The sequence below is a fragment of the Nasonia vitripennis genome, chromosome 1, assembly GCF_009193385.2.
Source record: "Nasonia vitripennis strain AsymCx chromosome 1, Nvit_psr_1.1, whole genome shotgun sequence".
Taxonomy (NCBI): Eukaryota; Metazoa; Arthropoda; class Insecta; order Hymenoptera; family Pteromalidae; genus Nasonia; species Nasonia vitripennis.
In genome coordinates this window covers 20,047,512-20,056,247 of record NC_045757.1, presented here as the reverse complement: position 1 = coordinate 20,056,247, position 8,736 = coordinate 20,047,512, and the positions used below count along the sequence as shown (strand labels likewise).

Below are 8,736 nucleotides of genomic sequence, written 5' to 3'. Positions count from 1 at the left end.
GTATATCTTAGCTTTAATTTAATTTTATATTCACTTTGCAACGAACCGAAATTTATGACGTTTTTAACAAACGAGGTTCAGGACTGCACTCTGACTTTTATGACGATCCGAGAGCTGAATAAAGAAAGCTCGTCGCCCTAATAAACATAAATCAGCAGCGACAAGTAGACACACCTTAAATAACAATTCAGAATCAAATTAGCGTATCAGTGAAACGAATCGGAGCGACACAGTCTACTCAAAGGCCCTATGGTAGAGACGCGCCGTTTATTCCCGCGGCCGATTCGTCGAACCCGTAAACACTTGCATTGATATCAATCTCAGTCACAAGACGCAGACAAGCGCAATATCGTAAGACACACGCGCCACTACCTGCGCGAGCTGCCGTTGTTGTTCTCACGCAGCACACTTACAAAACTCGCACGTATTTAACGGTTTTAGATCGATTTATCGCCCTGGCGGCAAATTGAAAAAGACACAGAAATTAATAATGCGACGTGCAACGCTCTCTCTCTCGCGATTGTAATGAATTCTATTATTTCAGTTGCGTCTCATAAATATGCTCAGCTTCATTAATCATTCCGATCAAGGTATAACTCAAACGGCTCACCCCTATCTGACACTTTCAAGTGCAATTGTTACAGATTATAATTAAAAGTTTTAAATAATTCTCTTATGCAAAGCCGAAACATATTACAAACGAAGAATTTATATTTTTGCGCTTTCTGCAACACTTAATTTATTGTCTTGATGCTAGATATATTAATTAAAAATGGTTGATTCTTCTCGTAAAATAGAAAGGGCGTATTTGCTGGCGACATTTCTTGTAATTTATTTTATATTTCTTTTACTAACAATTATGTCCAACCTTTCCCTTTCTCTCATAAATGATCTAGAAATACTATTGAGAAGTAGTGAGCTATACACGACGTACAAAGCTATATTCTTAGGTACTTAGCTCACTTATTGTTATAAATCGCGACTGGGTTGATTATATTTATTATATACAGTTAATAAGATGTCGATATTGCACAAAGTCATTCTTGCGAAGGGTCAGTGTTATTTCAGGAAAGAGTACATGCACTACTTACAATTTTTTGTGGTATTTTGGAAGTTATTTATAATTTTTAAAAGTAAATAAAAAATGTATTTCATGCATAAAAATCAGATAATTAAACGCGTTCATTTCGAGTCGTGCACAATGTAGTTGAAATTGTATTTAATTTTTAATGTAAATTGAATACTTTGATATTCTTTTATCAGATGTTTTATTGTATACACACCGTTAATTGAAGCTTTGAATTCTAGAAATTCCCATCAACGCTCGCCACAGGTTAATTGGGAATATCCGAAGTCGACGTACATGTGCTGTACGCGTGTGGAGCCACTCTCATACAACGCGCATGCGCTGTACGCGTGTAACGCCGCTCTCATACAGAGCGCATGCGCGTCAGCCCCAGTTAACCAGTCATTTTACTATACATTAGCCGTTTTCGAGGTATAAGCGAAATTAATTTTTGCACACTGTTTTCGCATAGAACGCGTTGACGTAGGAAGCTGCAAATTTTAAAATCGTCTTTTTCGACCTCGATTTACCTAATAACTAAAATGCAGCCATTTCTATCGCATGTCGATTTCAAAGCTAATTTTACTGGACTATCTCAGACTCCGGTGGGCCAACAATTATAACAATTATGAATTAGGCTAAAATTTTTAAAGTACGCAGATTTTCCGCCAGAGGCAGGAAACGCAAGGCTTTTGGAAAATCTAGTCTAACTTAGTTGTATTCGAACTGTCACACAGAGCAGAAGGCTTCTGCATTTGTATACATATCTATACATTGCTCTACATAGAAAATACGTTCAGCTTTCTACGATTGATCGCATCAATTTAAGGAACATCTAATCAAGTTCACTTTTGTAGCATATCACTATAGTCACTAAAAGCGAGCCTGTACAATTATTTTTACCGTAATAAATTTGTATACTATCTAACAGAAGATGTTGCCTACTTCTGCTGACCTCGACCGTTATGCTCAAGGTAAGTACCATATTTTTAATTCAGAGTGGTGTATGTAAAACCATTTTTTCTGCGTGTACGGAAAATATTTTCTGTAGGAATGTGCACCTATTGTTGCATAAAAATAGCGTGCAATCGATGTATGAAAGTACGCACCAACCCTCGTAGGAAATTGAGGCTAATATGGCCACGATATGTCAAATTGTATGCCCCATCAGTAGCCAGATTATGTGTCCCTGTTGACAGGCGACGATAAGTGGGCATAATATGCCATAAAATTATGACGAACGTTGTATACATGGCAAACTAACCTTGCACATATTTATGCATATGTACACTGCGCGTGAATTGATCCACGGTATCGTAACCAAATCCATGACCGCCGCGTTCTCATGAGATGTAGCCTTTAAAAAAAGATGGCGATGATGAGTCTGACGGAACGCAGAACGCGAACTATAGAATTCAGTCCCGTAAATTTCAAATATTCAAAATTTGAGCTTTGATAGATTTTACAAGTATTTTCTTTAAAATAATTGCAAAATATTAATTTTTAATTGTTATACATGTAATATGATATAATTTGAATAAAAATAAAACATTACTTCAATAAATTCATTGATTTTATTTTTAAATTTATTTCAATCCTTTTATAAAACATGAAAAAGATGTAATGATAAAAAGCATTACACAAAGTAAAAAAACATTCAACATATTTCAATAAATATCATGCGGTTTACAATTACAATTAGATGTAATAAAATAATAATTAAGAAACTTTATGTAGACTGTGCATATCAAAAATATAGTCTGCGTATCGAATACAAAGTTTGGTCATCATAAGGAACTACACTAACTACTGCTTCGACAGCTTTCTAAAGCTATTACAATAAAAATTTACAATACATTACTTATATAAGAGAAAATAACATGAATTGAAACTTGGAAACTTTATAACAAATCTTGAAAATCTTGGCATGAATGATGATGATCAGACTTTCTATTCGATAAGCAAACTATTCACTTCATCTTTCAAGTTTCCCTCTACTGTAACCAGCATACGTATACCAGCTGGGTATAATATTCTATGGACTTGGCTGCACGATACCAGTATACGCAAACTGGCCTCACTTAAACTGTATGTGTTTTTTGGAATCTAAAAAGAGTAAAAGAGAATTAATGAGAGAATTAGTATTATAAAATGTAGCTTTCATACTTCAATAATTTATTGTTACCTTGAATCATCATGATGTTAAAAACAGTTGTAAGCTTTTCAAAACTCTATGATAATTATGAAGTGATTTCATAGCATGCCAATTTCTCCAAAGAGACTCATAACACATCAGGCCAGTTTGCATCAAGAGATTGGAATACTGGTAATGTCATTGATACTCAATCATGCCAGTCTTCTTGACGAATAAACTTTTTAATAGCTGCTCTATGCTCATGAAAAATAACAGCTAAAGAGGGATCTTGAAAGAGTAGTGTTCCTTTTGCTAAATATTCAGAGTACACAGTCAGTCCCAGCACCCGTATCAGAGTCTTCTTGAGCTGTCCAATGATCCGTTAAAATATTAATATGATTTTCAACTAGGCCAATATTACGCTTATAATAGTGTAGTACTTTGATGGCATTTATTGCCACTTCCTCGTACAATGGGTTACCAGTTTATTTTCATAAAGTGCCAAATTCTAATATTAATGTTCAAAATACTGCAGTACGTGTAATGCTGGTTTCTTCTTGGGGATCACTCCATATTTTAAATTTACTGTACCGTTAGGGTACAAGTGACAAAATTGTATTTTAAGTACTACGCAGAACTCCAAAAAGTTATACTATTTTATAGCTTGTATCTTCATTCTGAAAAAATAAAATTGAACAGTATTAGATGTGCATTGATAACGATGAAGTCACAGATTCAAGTATTTGAACTCTATTTACCTTAAATCTAAGTATATGTAGTCCATTCTATGGACTTGGCTGCACGATGCCAGTATACGAAAACTGGCCTCACTGTATTTATTTGAAATATAAACAGTGCCAGCGTGCTCAGCTGAAATACAATCAAACTTTGTAATTCCTCAAGGTTTTTGCGTTCCATACTGCACACAATTCATTTACATTATGCGTACAGGATATAGTTCAGTTCCTCCAGCCCTATGATCCTGGTCAACGTAAACAGATCATTGATCCGCCTGCAGCTGCTGAGTTACTCGCAGGACAGTACGCGTTGCTCTTCCTGGGAGCCTTCTTCAGAGAGGCTGCATCCGGAGGAGAGCGAGAGCGAGCAAGAGAATGACGCATCTCCTGCCTGGCTCATAGTGTAAACAGCAGCCAGCAGGGACTACTACTGCTAGTTTAGCAGTGCAGAGAGGAGAAGCTGTGCTGTGCTGTGCAGAGTGAGCGAGAGAGAGAGAGAGAGAGAGAGAGAGAGAGAGAGAGAGAGAGAGAGGGAGAGAGAAGACAAGGTGGTGACTCTTGCTTTGATCTTTCTTCGGACTAGAGAGATAGAGAGAACAGTATTAGATGTGCATTGATAACGATGAAGTCACAGATTCAACTATTTGTACTGTATTTACCTTAAATATAAGTATACGTAGTTCATTCTATGGACTTGGCTGAACGATACCAGTATACACAAACTGGCTGGCCTCACTGTGACTTTTTTGGAATCTAAAAAGAGTAAAAGAAAATGAAAGTGAAAATTGGTATTAAAACATGTAGCTTTCATACTTTAGTGATTTATTGTATGTTACCTTATATTGTTAGTTTACCACGATGTTGTCTCCTCCTTGACGATGCTTCACAAAATATCGCAGGAATGACATATTGATCATGATTGTCCTTGATCGAACTGTCAACCTCTCAACAGTTGTATCATGGTTTAACAGTTTCAAGTTGATAGCACAGTATCTTTCTCTCAATTTCCTGTAAATTGACTTAACCCTGGTACCTGTGTGAAAATGATGGAAAAGATATGAATAAGATATTGTTGTGACAGTAGTCGGTATTTTTTGTTTAAAACCTCGTGTAAAATGCTATATATTTGGCGATGTGCGCGAAGTGCTGTAGAACGAAACTCGTAAAATATGCGACGTTGCAAACGTCGCAGCCGCGTCGATACGAGGAATCTCGTTCGATGCGGCCAAGCTCTGAGTGCGCGGAAGAAACAAGCGAGTTGGATTGTTGTTGTCAGTGCCAGCCTGACCTCGAGTTCGAGGAACGGGCCGGCTAACCGTCCACGTTAGCGCGAGAGTGAGCATCGTTGGCGCGAGAGTGAGCCTCGACGGCGCGCGCGCTGATTGGTCCTCCGCATGTCGCGAGCCAATCAGTGGGCGCCGATGTGCGACTCGCTATCCGCGCGGACTGCCAGCCAATCAGGCGCGAGGAAGATGCGCGGGCCCGACGAGCGCGAGTGGAGAGTGAGCGCGAGAACGAGCGGGAAATCGGAGAGTTCTCTCACGACTGTCGACGGAGTACGTCGACGTGCGAGAGAGATACGTGGCCTCCTCTGTTGCGAGGAGAATCGGGAGAGTCTCCCGAGGTTGTGCGAGTGTGTGAGAGTGTGAGAGAGTCATAGGTGCAGCGCGTTGGCACGAGCAAGTGCCGACACCCGGACGAGCCAGCAACCATCCGCACGAGAGGAAGGAAGCTAGCCAGTCCGCCATCATTGTCCGGAGGACCAGAGCAACCAGCAGCCTTGGCGTGGGAGAGCCGAGGAAGCTAGCCGTCACCAGGTCCACGAGAGTCAGGGAGGCGCCGGCGGGAGCACCGACGGACGTCCACCAGGGAGAGAGCGAGTAAGAAAGTATTAGAGAGGGAGAGAGAGAGAGAGAGAAAGAGATAGAGAGAGAGAGAGAGAGATCCGAGAGTGAGACGAGTGTGGTGCGGGCACACTAGAGAGAGAGAGAGAGAGAGAGAGAACTCGAGAGACCAGGGTGTTGGTGTACAGTGCGGGCGCACACCAAGACGTCTTCTGCGCGAGGCGTCTGGCCAGCGCACGCGAGAGAGAGAGAGAGAGAGAGAGAGAGAGAGAGAGAGAGAGAGAGAGAGAGAGAGAGAGAGAGAGAGAGAACAGTGCGAGGAGACGCGTGTGCGTGAGATAGAGACAGCGCAAGACCCTATAGCTGCGCGGCTGCAGCAGGTCGGGCTTGCCACAAGCGGGAGGCATAGCCCGCGCGCGCGCGAGAGAGAGAGAGAGAGAGAGAGAGAGAGAGAGAGAGAGAGAGAGTCAGCCGTCAGCGGACTGGACCTGGGCCTGTGGCCAGCCGTCTGCTGCACGAGCGTGGCTCGTGTTTAAGCGTCCCAGTGTAAGCCCTGCGTGGCTAAACTGTGCGCGGGAGGCACTACAGCCACCGTATTGTAGGGAAGGGCTGGGCGAAATACATGTGCAATAAAACTTAACCATTGTGTGTGATCATTTTCCCCTCTCCCTAGCGTTCTCCCAAACGTGATCAGCTGACGAAACGGCCGTTCGTAGTGGGACTCGGAGTAGAGCCCAACGCTAAACGTGATAGCGTGGGAGGCTCTACCGTGTCCCCACGAGATGTGCTGCGACGCGTGCGCTCTAGCGACAGCGAGTCAGCCAACGGCGACGACTGGCACACAGTACGTCATAAGCGTCGTCGGCGGGGCTCGCGAGTAAAGCTTTTCGACGAAAGTCGGAAGCAAGGAGACTCCTCGGTCTCGTTGTCGAGTGACAATGAGAGCCAAGAGAGATCTTCAAGTTTGTGCTCGAGTGAGAGAGACAGTGTGTATACTGTGATCCCGAGGTGCGAACGGCCAGGTTACTTGCGGTTGTCCGAAAGGACGATAGCAAGAACCGCGGCCTGCGCAACCTCCAGCACAGTCAGTGACGTGGCCGAGGGAGATGTGTTGCGAGGAGGCTCGGGCTCAAGCATAGACGTCAGCGTAGACAGCGGCTATGCGAGCCGAGTGAGTGTCGATCGCAGCGAGAGAGACGCTCGTGTGAGAGAGTTGGAAGAATGCGGACTCACTCTTGAGGATGCGAGAGCTCGAGTCTTTGAGGAGGAGCTTTCTGTAGCTTGGCGAGAAGCTTACGAGGAAGCCATCCTGGAAGCTCGAACGAAGCTGCGGGACGAGTTAGCCACGCTAGAGCATGAGCGGCGGCTGCAACGAGTCCGTGAGGAGGCGAGGGAGGCGGCGCGAGAGCAGGTACGGGTCGAGGCGATAGAACAGATGCGTAAAATGGAGGAAGAGCGAATAGGGCGAAAGCCATGTTTGCGAGCCCCAGTCAAAACGACTGATTCAGTTCGCCCAGCTACTCTAGACCAGCTGAGAGGCAGACCGTCTATGTTCACGAGTGATATTGGTGACGCGGACAAAGAGTTGCTAGAGCCAGAGCGCGAAACGGTGCGACGCCGCGTCTCTTGGGGCAACTCTGGAGGTCGGCCGAGTATGCAACGGAGCTGTGTGAGCTCGGGTGAGGAGTCGGAGGAGGAGAGTGGACAAGGAGAGAAGAGTGCGGAAGAGGAGTCGGAGGAGGAGAGTGAGAGGAGAGAGAAAAGTGCGTCGAGAAAGAGACGGAGACAGAGAGGTTTGCTGAGCAGTGACAGCGAGCTCGAAGTTAACTCGAGCTGCGAGTTTAACTCAGCGAACCTGACGTCATCCGAACGCCGGAAAAGATCAGCCGACTCGCTCAGGGCATTGGAGTTCCTGAAGCATTGGGAGCTCCAGTTCTCGGGCGAGAGTGATCACGAGGAGGCGGAGGAGTTCTTTGATCGACTGTGTGAGTGCAGAGTAGCGTTAGCGGTGCCAGACCGCGAGCTGCTAGCGGTGTTGCCGTGCATTTTCAAGTTGCAGGCAAGCCGCTGGTATCGGGCGAAGAGAAAGAGCCTGCGAACATGGGAGATGTTCTGCCGGGCCTTTCGTCGCCGATACATGGTTCCGTATTGTCGGGAGGATTTGGAGGAAGATCTGCGCAAGCGAACGCAGCACAGAGAAGAGAAGATCGCGGCGTATATCGCGAGTCTTCAGTATCTGGCTTCGCGCTTTCGCCGACCTCCATCCGAACGTGATTTGCTTCGTATCGCATATCAGAACCTCCTTCCGGAATACCGGAGAGCTATTGGCGAAAAATGCGTCAACAGCTGGGAAGAGTTGGAGAGGTACGGCCGACGCTGGGAGCGGCTAAAAAAGTTAGATAGCCATTACGCACCTCCGCTGCCAGCGGAGAAGATGCGCGTTCCCGGTGCGGCGTACAAGGAGGAAGGAGAGACCCAGAGAGCCGCTGCAGTCGAGAGGACAGAGCATGCAGGCCCTGGTGACGAGTTGCCTTCTATCGAGGTTGAGGAGAGGACGAGTGAGAGAAAGAGAGCTTCAATGAGGAGAAAGAGAGCTACCGTATGGCGCGGCCTGGTGCGTCCGACCGCTAATGCCGTGGCTCGAGGGGAGAGGCGAGGAGATGGTACGTGCTTCACCTGCTGTAAAGTGGGGCACCGGGCATTGAATTGCCCGGAGATGATCTGCTGGGCATGCCAACAAAAAGGACATTCACGAAGGGAATGTCCTGCGCGTAGGCAATTGCCACAGACATCATGACAACTTTGCAGACGAGTGAGCCACTCAGGTCTGTGTCTAGATTGCCGGAGAAAAATGGCAATGCTAGAAAGACGGAGAGCTGAGGAAGGAAATGAGAAGAGAGAGAAGTCAGCGGAGGTGGAGAGAAAAGGATGTGAGAGAGTAGTGCTAGAGAGATG

At 45.1% G+C, this 8,736-nt stretch overlaps 1 long non-coding RNA gene across 1 annotated transcript; it reads right to left on the bottom strand.

The window, feature by feature from the left end:
* Positions 1-2,756: 2,756 nt before the first annotated feature.
* Positions 2,757-5,166, bottom strand: LOC116416206. The gene is made up of 5 exons (XR_004226731.1): positions 4,774-5,166; positions 4,597-4,690; positions 3,959-4,516; positions 3,252-3,877; positions 2,757-3,172 (listed from the first exon to the last, which is right to left on the bottom strand). It is a non-coding gene; the product is annotated as an uncharacterized LOC116416206 (long non-coding RNA).
* Between the last annotated feature and the right edge of the window lie 3,570 nt (positions 5,167-8,736).